Raw genomic sequence first — 12,456 nt, 5'->3', positions numbered from 1 at the left:
CAGCAATACGTGAACCGTGAACTTCCAGGTGTTCAAGCTGGTTTTAGAAAAGGCAGAGGAACCAGAGATCAAATTGCCAACATTTGCTGGATCATCAAGAAAGCAACAGAGTTCCAGAAAAACATCTATTTCTGCTTTATTGACTATGCCAAAGCCTTTGACTGTGTGGATCACAGTAAACTGTGGAAAATTCTGATAGAGATGGGAATACCAGGCCACCTGACCTGCCTCTTGAGAAACCTGTATGCAGATCAGGAAGCAACAGTTAGAACTGGACATGGAACAACAGAATGGTTCCAAATAGGAAAAGGAGTACATCAAGGCTGTATATTGTCACCCAGCTTGTTTAACTAATATGCAGAGTATATCATGAGAAATGCTGGGCTGGAAGAAGCACAAGCTGGAATCAAGATTGCTGAGAGAAATATCAATAACCTCAGATATGCAGATGACACCACCCTTATGGCAGAAAGTGAAGAGCAACTAAAAAGCCTCTTGAAAGTGAAAGAGGAGAGTGAAAAAGTTGGCTTAGAACTCAACTTTCAGAAAACGAAGATCATGGCATCTGGTCCCATCACTTCATGGGAAATAGATGAGGAAACAGTGGAAACTGTCAGACTTCATTTTCTTGTGCTCCAAAACCAGTTCAAATGGTGATTACAGCCATGAAATTAAAAGACACTTACTCCTTGGAAGGAAAGTTCTGACCAACCTAGATAGCATTTCAAAAGCAGAGACATTACTTTGCCTACTAAGGTCCGTCTAGTCAAGGCTATGGTTTTTCCCCTTGTCATGGATGCGAGAGTTGGACTGTGATGAAAGCTGAGCACTGAAGAATTGAATCTTTTGACCTGTGGTGTTGAAGAAGACTCTTGATAGTCTCTTGAACTGCAAGGAAATCCATCCAGTTCATTCTGAAGGAGATCAGTCCTGGGTGTTCATTGGAAGGACTGAGGCTAAAGCTGAAACTCCAATACTTTGGCTACCTCATGCGAAGAGTTGACTCGCTGGAAAAGACCCCTGATGCTGGGAGGGATTGGGGGCAGGAGGAGAAGGGGACGACAGAGGATGAGATGGCTGGATGGCATCAGCGACTCGATGGACATGGGTTTGGGTGAACTCCGGGAGTTGGTGATGGACAGGGAGGCCTGGTGTGCTGCAATTCATGGGGTTACAAAGATTCGGCCACGATTGAGTGACTGAACTGAACTGTTGTCATCCAGGAGTTCAAGTCTTCAGAGCATGAGCTGCCTGTTTTTGTTGCTTGGCCTTGCACTAACACTGTAGTCTCCTTCACCACAAGCTTGTGTCAGTAAACTGACTTTGCTGTGTGACAGGCCAGGGGTCCCAGTCTTGTTTTGGTAACAGAACCACCTACTTGACCCTAGTCAACCTCTAGAGCCAGAAATAGTAACAATCTGATGTTCTAAGACACTAAGATATGGGCTGATTTGTTGCATAGCAATTGATGAGTTGGGATTCCCTGGTGGCTCAGACGGTAAAGCGTCTGCCCGCAATGTGGGAGACCGGGGTTTGATCCCTGGGTTGGGAAGAACCCCTGGAGAAGGAAATGGCACCCCACTCCAGTACTCTTGCCTAGAAAATTCCATGGATGAAGGAGCCTGGTGGGCTACAGTCTATGCAGTCGCAAAGAGTTGGACACGACTAAACAACTTCACTTCACTTCAACTGATGACTGAAATGAGTGCAGAGAAAGAACCAGAATTTAGAAAGTGCAGAGAAAGAACCACCAAAAATTAGAATTTTGGTGGTTTCCAGGGCTCAGGAAACCTATTGGACTCTGAGGAGCCTGAATCCCATGCAAATTCTTTAAGCTGTATACTCTCGACTTTGCTCCTTTTAGAACATATATTTAATCTTGAAAAACACTAAAATTTAGATATATAAATATTGGAGAGAAAAATGAACCCAGTCCCATTGAAAATATATTTCATTTTCAAAGAACATGTTAAAATGATTGGAGCCCATAGGAAATATCTATTATGGTGAGATTCTAAAGTGGTTGTGAAGCTATTTGTTTCAGTCAGACCATTAGGAGTTTGCCATCTTGTATATTATTATGAATCCTTAAAATTACATTGTATGTGATAATTTAAAAATCCCATTTAAAGTGTAAAAAAAATGAGGCTCATGGAATTAACAAGTTTTATGAGTGACAGATCAATGGATGGACTCCACTTTTATGCAACACCAAAGCAGTGTTAATTACAGTATGTGGTGGTAGCTCAGAGAAACACATTTCCTTCAGCAGATGATACAGTGAAGAGCTCACCTACTGAAAGCTACACTAATCACAACAAACAGAGTAGAAATCATGACAATGTCACAACATTTCAGAGCACTTTTCCATGGAGGAGTCCAGGACGTTCATCCACCCAACACCTGCTCTATGGTTTGGTCTTGGCCTCTATAGCTCCTGTGGTCCTGGGAGAGGTGGGTGAAGGGCAAGGAGGCACAGGAGGCACAGCTGCCTTGGTTTGGGGCTTATGTGTTTCCCCTACCCGAAAGGCTAGAGCAGGCGAATCCCTGTAGGACAGGAGGAGGAGCAAAATCTCCACAAGGAAAAACTCGGGAACACATGTATATCTGTGGTGGATTCATTTTGATATTTGGCAAAACTAATACAATTATGTAAAGTTTAAAAATAAAATAAAATTAAAAAAAATAGAAAAAGAAAAAAAAAAAAGAAAATGAAGGAGAGCTGAAAGCAGGGAAAGACTGAAGATGAAGGAAAGTCAGATGAGGCAGCTGAGGAAGGGAAACCAGTACATGAGGGGGGGAGCAGGGTGAGGGGAAGGCAGTTGGTGAGGGGCAGCCAGATGAGGGAAAGTAAGGAAAGCACGGAGGATCTGAAGGTGAGGGAACTTCACCAAGTGAGGGCTGGTGGGAATCTGAGGCCAGCAGGGACCCAGTGTGGGCTGCCAGATGGCAGCAGGCTGAGAGTTGTGTGGCAGGAGAGCAAACAAAAAAACAGGCAGGAAAATGGGGAGTGGAGGATTCTTTAGAGCTCTCTTTAGGACTTCCAGGGGAGGCCTTTGTGCACTGAAGAGATGGTGAGAGAATATGGAGCCATGTCAAAGATTCAGGAAGAGCTAAGGACCTTCTGTTTCTGTTTTGCATATAGGGTCAATTGTATGGCTTTATTTTTATTTATTTATTTAGATTTTATATATGAGTGATATCACATGAAATTTGTCTTTCTCGGTCTGGCTTACTTCACTAGTATGATAATCTCTAGGTCCATCCATGTTGCTATAAATGGCAGTATTTCATTCTTTTTTTGTGGCTGAGTAACATTCCATTGGTCTTCCCCAGTGGCTCATTGGTAAGGAATCCACCTGCAGTTCAGGAGCTGCGGGAGATGCAGGTTTGATCCCTGGGTCTTGAAGATCCCCTGGAGGAGGGCATGGCAACCCACAACAGTATTCTTGCCTGGAGAATCAATGGGGAGAGAAGCCTAGTGGGCTACAATCCATAGGGTCACACAGGGCCAGACATGAGTGAAGCAGTTTAGCGTTCATGCATGCGAACATATACAAATAACTTTGCTATACTCCTGAAACAACATTTTAAATCAACTACACTTGAAAAAATAAAAAACCTAAGGAAAACAGTTTTTGTTGAATAGAGAGAGACGTACAAGCTCCATTCTGCTCAATGGGCTGATGGATGTCAGGGGAGTGAGGGGTAGAGGTGGGGCCAAAGGGATTTCAGTTCTGATTTCTCTGGTGAGAATATTGCTGACTCTGCTTTCCCTGGTAGTCAATTGCTGGGCCCTGTGCTCTAATCTAAGAAGATACTTTGCTTTATATGTCACTGTTGTTACCAGTGTAGCACACAGTTAACTTCTTCCACTGGGTGGGAGTGTCAGTATCTGGAAAACAGCTCAAGGATATTGTTTAAAATATTATCTATAGTCCTTGAGGAGGAACTAAAAGTCCTTGACTTTTTAAATGGCTGAACTATTATTTTGCCTTGCTTGACTGTTTTCCTTTGTTTCTGCATTTTCTCTCTCCTCTAGTTAAATTTGCTCTTGGAACTTGGGGAAGGCCGAGGAGGCTAAAGTTTTTCTACAAAGAAGAGGCAAGCAGAGGACATGGAGTGGTGTGTGTGTGTGTGTGTGTGTGTGGTCTGTCCCATAAAGGCCCCATAGGGTCTTGCTTGGTTACAATACTGCTAAATGTATTGTGGGACTACAAATTTTAAGTACATGGGATATTTCTCCTGACTGTAAGGAATATTCCAATACAGAATTAGCAAAAATAGGACAGTGGTAGTGGGTCACATGTACAAATGCATGTCCACAGGCTTCCCCAATCCAGTTATGTAGTTATCATAAAGCAGTGCAGAACAGGAAGTATGAAAGTAATTACTAAACTGATTAGTAAGCTGGCAAAAGCAGCGGTGAATAAGAAAACCATCTGAAAGACTCTACAGTTAATTCTAACGAGACTGGCAGCTGATATCAGTCTTTAGTTCACACACTCTTGGTAAGTTTTGGTTATAATCAATCAATATTCTTGGTGGCTTCCTATCTATCCTACTTTTAGGACCAGTATAGTCCATTAACCATTACCATATATCCGGCAGATCAGGTACACTTTTGAGCATTACTTTCTCTTCTGGTCTTGTTTCCAGTCACAATAATTATGTAACCTTATGTCTGTGACACTGAAGTTCCACCATCTGGTGTCTGTTGTATTGGAATCCTATTGTCTCTATTGTCAACTAATTTTAAATTTAGAGTTCTAAAATGGCCTCTACTACTCCTTCATGAGAGTAGAGGACTCTCATGGACAGCCAACATTGAGTATTTCCGTGATGCCAATTCTCCTCTCATCAATGCATGATTTAGTGCTCTAAAGAATGTAGGATCCTTTTGGGAAATAGTCAGTTGATGCCTTCCCTAGTTTTGGATAATAAATTCTTTTATTTCTGCATCCCATCTTTTGGTTTCCTTGAATCTTTATTCCTTATTCTGACATGGCAGTTTCAGCATCTCTACCTTTAAAATCTAAGTTCATTATTTTACACATTCAGAGAGTCATGCCAGCAGTATCTTAACATGTCCAGGTGTCAAAGTCAAAATATTAGATCCTGAATTCCTCTTCGATATCAAAAAAGTTATCCTTATGCAGCCTTAAAATGTGCACTTCTCTCCAAATTCAACATTGTCAAGATTCATTCTCAGTTCTATCAGTCCAGGTTCTGAAATCTGTTCATTTTTGGAGATTAAATCCATTTCTTTCATAACAGAAAACTACTATGAAAAATGTGGATATTAACATAGATGGAATTCTTAGAATATAACAAGAGGATATCATGGAAAACATCATCTCAATATGTTTGCATACTTAGAGAGTGGATAAATTCTTTGAATTAGTTATCTGTAATGTGTAACAAATTACCCCAAACATAGCAGTTTAAAACAACAGATACCTCACAGTTTCTGTTATGTCAGGAGTCTAGGCAGAGCTTAACTGGGGCCGGGGACTCACACGGCTCTTCTAGGGATGCAATCAAAGTATTATCCAGGACTGTCTCAGCTCGAGGGTTGATTGTGAAAGGATCTGCTTCCAACTGTACTTATATGGTTATTGTGCATGTGTGTGTGTGTGTGTGCGCACATGCGCATGTGTGTATGCTCACGGCCAGTCATGTCTGCCTCTTTGGGACCTTATGGACTGTAGCCCGCCAGGCTCTTCTGTCCATGGGATTTTCCTTGCAAGAATACTGGGGTAAGTTGTTATTTCCTCCTCCAGGGGATCTTCCTGACCCAGAGATTGAACCTGCATCTCTTGCATCGCCTTTATTGCAGGCAGGTTCTTTACCACTGAGCCACCAGGAAAGCCTCATATAACTGTTGGCAGCCCACAAGTCTTCACTGGAAAAGACCTCAATGCTGGGAAGATTGAGGGCAAAAGGAGAAGGGGGTGACAGAGGATGAGACAGTTGGGTGGCATCACTGACTCAATGGACAGGAGTCTGAGCAAACTCTGGGAGACAGTGAAGGACAGGGGATCCTGATGTGCTGCAGTTCATGGGGTTGCAAAGAGTCAGACATGACTTAGGGACTGAACAGCAACAACAGCAACAATGACAACAACAAAGTCTTCACTTGCTGTTGGCCAGAGATATCAGTCCCGTGCCATGTGGACCTCTCTACAGGATAATCACAGCGTGGAAGCTGTTATCACCCAAAGTGGGGGCTTTGACAGAAAATGAAATGAGAAGAAAGCCACATACTTTTTATAACCTAATGTCAGAAGTGATATTTTCTGTTTTGTTGTAAGTCACTGTGTTTAACTCACACTTAATGAAAGGGTATTGCTTGAGTAACAGGAATTAGAGATGATGGGGAGGTGTTTTAGGGGCTACCTAAGAGTGCTTACCTCACTCTTAGCACTGATCTCAAAATAGAAAAATTGTCATAATCTATAAAGTGATGAATATGGTCAAGAAATTTCATAAAACATCCCAGGCGGTTGGTTGAAATAGCAAGTTATACCAATCATTAAGGAAATTGTTAACTTACAACCTTTCCAGAGAAGAGGAGATGTATCCTCAAGTCATTGTAGCATTAGGTCAATAGCTAAACCTGATAAGGGCTGTCAAGAATAGAAAACGATAGTGATCTCTCTCTCTTAAACATACTTGCAGAAATCCTGAAAGAAGTATTAATAAACGGAGCCAGTAATACATTAAAAGTATAGTGTAGTTCAAGCAAGATGAATTCATCCCAGAGACGCAAGTTTGGTTTAATATTTGAATAATCAAAACCTAAAATGAAATGATGATATTCATAGATGTAGAAAAGACATGTGGTAAAATTCTGTGTCTACTCAACAATTTTTAAAATATCTAAGCAAACCAAGAGCAGATATGCACTTTCTTGATTTCTTTAAATCAGAACCTACAGCAAATATCATAGTGAAGTATAAATTGTAGTTTACATCTCTTTTTAACTAAATGGGAAGAAATATGTTTATCATTACTGTTAACCAATAATAAAGAATATATTCTGATTTATAAATAGTATCTTAGTTTCTATGCTTGGATTGAATTTGTTATTACTGCATCATATTCTCTCGAAGGACATTAATCCCATTGGTGCTGGATTGAGATTCTTTTGACAAAATGAATTATATTAGATAGATTAGAGACTTTTGAATCAGGTCTTTCAAGGACCTTCACTCCACCCCTTTTTTCCCCCTGGGAATCTGTTGCAGATGGAGGTTATAAAGGAGGTCTTTAATGTAAAAATCTGTGTGCTTGAAAGCATCTCAATTTCTCTTTGTTTTGAATTTTTTATCTTTCAGTTCCTCAGTGTGCAGAGAAATGTTTCTTAATTTAAAAATAAGATAGTCTATGTTGTATTTTAGAAGCCAATATATATTAGCAATGAGTGTGTATGTGTTTCTAACAGCAAGAGGCTAGTAATGCATTTAGATGCTCCTGCTGCTGCTGCTAAGTTGCTTCAGTTGTGTCTGACTCTGTGAGACCCCATAGACGGCAGCCCACCAGGCTCCACCATCCATGGGATTCTCCAGGCAAGAGTACTGGAGTGGGGTGCCATTGCCTTCTCCTACTGGAAATGTATTTTTTCAAATGGAGATTCACTTCTGTCATCAGATGTACAGCTTCCAGACAAAACAATGAAGAATGTGAAATGTAAGAACTGAGTATTTTATTAGTTGAGTAACTTTCCATTCGTAACTGATGAAGAAGATATTTATGTTTTATTTATATAAAACATTTTACTCTGTATGTTTTACTGTAGAAAAGGAAAAAAATTTGTACTAGTTTCAAAATTTGTCTTTGATATTTCACTAAGAAAACCACTAATTTCTGAGATTATTTCTAGAGTGATGAACTTTCATTAGCTTGAAAATATGGGTAATTTTCACTTATGCATCATTAACTTGGCAGAGTCCCAGGTACAGGGACTAATATCTTATTTAGGGCTTCTTCTCATTTTTTGATTGGGTAATATTTTTTGGATATTGACCTCCGATGAACTGGTTACATATTTTGGAGATTAATCTCTTGCCAGTTGCTTCATTTTCAAATATTTTCTCCCATTCTGAGATTGTATTTTCATCTAGTTTATGGATTCTTTTGCTGTGCAAAAAAAATTTGAGTTTAATCAGGTCCTATTTGTTCACTTTTGTTTTTATTTTCATTACTCTAGAAGATGGATCAAAAAAAGTCTTGCTGCAGTTTATGTCACAGAGAGTTCTGCCTATGCTTCCCTCTAACAGTTTTGTAGTATCCAGCCTTGTGACTGATTCCTTTGATAAAAGTCTATTTGATGGGACAGTATGGTGGAGGCAAGACTGATGAAGAAAGACTAGTGAAATGGAGAGTCACTATTTGATGGGTATGGTTTCAGTTATGCAAAAAGAATATAATCTAGAGATTCGTGTGCAATATACTGCCTATAATGAGCAAGAAAGTGAAAGTGAAAGTGTTCATTGAACAGTTGTGTCTGATTCTTTGCAACCCCATGGGCTGTGGCTTGGCAGACTCCTCTGTCCATGGGATTTTCCATGGCAAGAATACTGGAGTGGGTTGCCATTCCCTTCTCTGGGGATCTTCCCTACCCAAGGATCAAACCCAGATCTCCTGCATTGCAGATGGATGCTTTACCATCTGAGACACTTAGAGACATGGTACATTTAAAAATGTAAGAGAGCAAATCTCATGTTAAGTGTACATTGTTGCTGTTGTTCAGTAGCTCAGTTGTGTCTGACTCTTTGTGACCCCATGGACTGCAGCACAGCAGGTTTCCCTGTCCTTCACCATCTCCTGAAGCTTGCTCAAACTCATGTTCATTGAGTTCGTGATGCCATCCAACCATCTCATCCTCTGTTGTCCCGTTCTCCTCCTGCCTTTAATCTTTCCCAGCATCAGGATCTTTTCTAATGAGTCAGCTCTTTACATCAGGCGGCCAAAGTATTGGAGCTTCAGCTTCAGCATGAGTCCTTCTGATGAATTTTTCTGCTGTATCCCTAGACACAGTAGTCATTTGTGGATGTGAGAGTTGAAGCATAAAGAAAGCTGAGGGCTGAAGAATTGATGCTTTTGAACTGTGGTGTTGGAGAAGACTCTTGAGAGTCCCTTGGACAGCAAGGAGATCAAACCAGTCAATCCTAAAAGAAATCAGCTTTGAATATTCATTGGAAGGACTGATACTGAAGCTGAAGCTCCAATACTTTGGCCACCTGATGCAAAGAACTGACTCATTGGGAAAGACCTTGATGCTGGGAAAGATTGAAGGCAGGAGGAGAAGGGGACGACAGTGGATGAGATGGTTGGATGGCATCACCAACTGGATGGACATGCATTTCAGCATGCTCCAGGAGTTGGTGATGGAGAGGGATGCCTGGTGTGCTACAGTCCATGGGGTCGCAAAGAGTCGGACACAACTGAGTGACTGAACTAAACTGATCCTTAGCAATTCATTGTGTATGTCCAAAGAATTGAGATATTTACTTGGAAAACCACAGTATTTTTCAGTAAATTTAACACTAATAAAATAATTTTATCTAATTCATTATCCACATTTCCATTTGTCCCTGACACAGTAATGTAATTTTCCCTTCCTTTTACCAAGTATCCAAACTGGATAAAATATTGCATTTATTTGTCATGATTCTTTATTCTCTTTTATTTGGAACATCATATGTGTATATATATATATATTTTTTAAGATAGGTATTTTTGCAGATTTCAGTCTCTCTTCTTTTTCCAATAGAATTTCCTCAGTTTGATTTTCTCTGATGGTCCATCATAGTTAAGTTCAGGTTATTTATCCTCGACCAGAGTATGAAACAGATGATATTATATTATTCTCACAGAGACAAATCCAATCACTAGGTCTGATCATTATTTCATTTGTCCATTATATAATCATTCCAGTTCCCTTGGCTAATAAATGTCTCAGAATATACCTTCAGACCATGCAAGTATTCTGCTTCTTAACAAAAAACATCCCTTGATTTTGCATTCTTGGTGTTTTTTGTTTGCCTGTTTTCATCTTTCAGTTCAGTTCAGTTCAGTCGCTCAGTCATGTCCGACTCTTTGAGACCTCATGAATTGCAGCACGCCAGGCCTCCCTGTCCATCACCAACTCCCGGAGTTCATGCAAACTCATGTGCATTGAGTTGGTGATGCCATCCAGCCATCTCATCCTCTGTTGTCTCCTTCTTCTCCTGCCCCCAATCCCTCCCAGCATCAGGGTCTTTTCCAATGAGTCAACTCTTCGCATGAGGTGGCCAAAGTATTGGAGTTTCAGCTTCAGCATCAGTCCTTCCAGTGAACACCCAGGTCTCTTTTAGGATGGACTGGTTGGATCTCCTTGCAGTCCAAGGGACTTGCAAGAGTCTTCTCCAACACCACAGTTCAAAAGCATAAATTCTTCAGCGCTCAGCTTTCTTCACAGTCCAACTCTCACATCCATACACGACTACTGGAAAAACCATAGCCTTCTAGCCAGACCTTTGTTGGCAAAGTAATATCTCTGCTTTTTAATATGCTATCTAAGTTGGTCATAACTTTCCTTCCAAGGAGTAAGCATCTTTTAAATTCATGGCTGCAATCACCATCTGCAGTGATTCTGGAGCCCAAAAAATTAAAGTCTGACACTGTTTCCACTGTTTCCCTATCTATCTGCCATGAAGCGATGGGATCGGATGCCATGAACTTAGTTTTCTGAATGTTGAGCTTTAAGCCAACCTTTTCACTCTCCTCTTTCACTTTCATTAAGAGGCTTCTTAGTTCCTCTTCACTTTCTGCCATAAAGGTGGTGTCATATGCATATCTGAGGTTATTGATACTTCTCCCAGCATCTTGATTCCAGCTTGTGCTTCTTCCAGCGCAGCGTTTCTCATGATGTACTCTGCATATAAGTTAAATAAGCAGGGTGACAATATCCACCCTTGATGTATTCCTTTTCCTATTTGGAACCAGTCTGTTGTTCCATGTCCAGTTCTAACTGTTGCTTCCTGACCTGCATACAGGTTTCTCAAGAGGCAGGTCAGGTGGTCTGGTATTCCCATCTCTTTCAGAATTTTCCACAGGTTATTGTGTTCCACACAGTCAAAGGCCCTGGCATAGTCAATAAAGCAGAAATAGATGTTTTTTCTGGAACTCTCTTGCTTTTTTGATGATCCAGTGAATGTTGGCAATTTGATCTCTGGTTCCTCTGCCTTTTCTAAAACCAGCTTGAGCATCTGGAAGTTCACGGTTCACATATTGCTGAAGTCTGGCTTCATTCTGGAGAGTTTTGAGCATTACTTTACTAGCGTGTGCTACTACTACTACTAAGTTGCTTCAGTCGTGTCCGACTCTGTGCGACCCCACAGACGGCAGCCCACCAGGCTCCCCCGTCCCTGGGATTCTCCAGGCAAGAACACTGGAGTGGGTTGCCATTTCCTTCTCCAATGCATGAAAATGAAAAGTGAAAGTGAAGTCGCTCAGTCATGTTCAACGCTCAGCGACCCCATGGACTGCAGCCTTACAGGCTCCTCCGTACATGGGATTTTCCAGGCAAGAGTACTGGAGTGGGGTGCCATTGCCTTCTCCTACTAGCATGTGAGATGAGAGCAATTGTGTGATAGTTTGAGCATTCTTTGGCATTGCCTTTCTTTGGGATTGGAATGAAAACTGACCTTTTCCAGTCCTGTGGCCACTGCTGAGTTTTCCAAATTTGCTGGCATATTGAGTGCAGCACTTTCACAGCATCATCTTTCAGGATTGAAATAGCTCAACTGGAATTCCAACACCTTCACTAACTTTGTTTATCATGATGCTTTTGTCTTTAGTGATTGCAAAAGACTGATTTCCAATGCCAGCCTTCTTTCTCATCTACCAGCTTGTCCTTGGCATTCTACTATAAGCCAGAGCTTTTCCTTTTCATTGACTTTTACTTGATCCATTGATTGTTTATTTGTACAGACTCGTGCATTCCAAGTTTTCAGTGGGTTATAATTCATTGTTGTATTTAATAATCCTGATCCTCAAAAGGTCTCCCATTTTCTCAATTAGACATTTTTAAGCTGACTTCTGTAGGCCTTGAGACAAGCTCCCATTTATTATCTAAGGATTTCCTTTTCTTCTGGAATAATAAGATGTTACATGTTCACTTTTTACCTCCTCCACTCAGCCCTAGTTGGCCAAATTTTTAGAGATCCTGATTCATTTTAATGAGACACAAATATGGACTGTAGGTGAGCTCAGTGAACTGTGGTATCTTTCTTCTCAGCCATTTTAGTTGTCTGAAGACATATATGGAAGCATATACACATATACTATACTACAGCATAAAAATATCCCCAGATATAAGCATGCAAGAGCCTCTTGATGAAAATGAAAGAGGAGAGTGAAAAAGCTGGCTTAAAACTTAACATTCAAAAAACTAAGATCATGGCATCC

The sequence above is a fragment of the Bison bison genome, unplaced genomic scaffold, assembly GCF_000754665.1.
Source record: "Bison bison bison isolate TAMUID 2011002044 unplaced genomic scaffold, Bison_UMD1.0 scf7180017864115, whole genome shotgun sequence".
Lineage (NCBI taxonomy): Eukaryota > Metazoa > Chordata > Mammalia > Artiodactyla > Bovidae > Bison > Bison bison.
The sequence above is the reverse complement of the archived record's forward strand: the minus strand, read 5'-3'. Positions refer to the sequence as shown.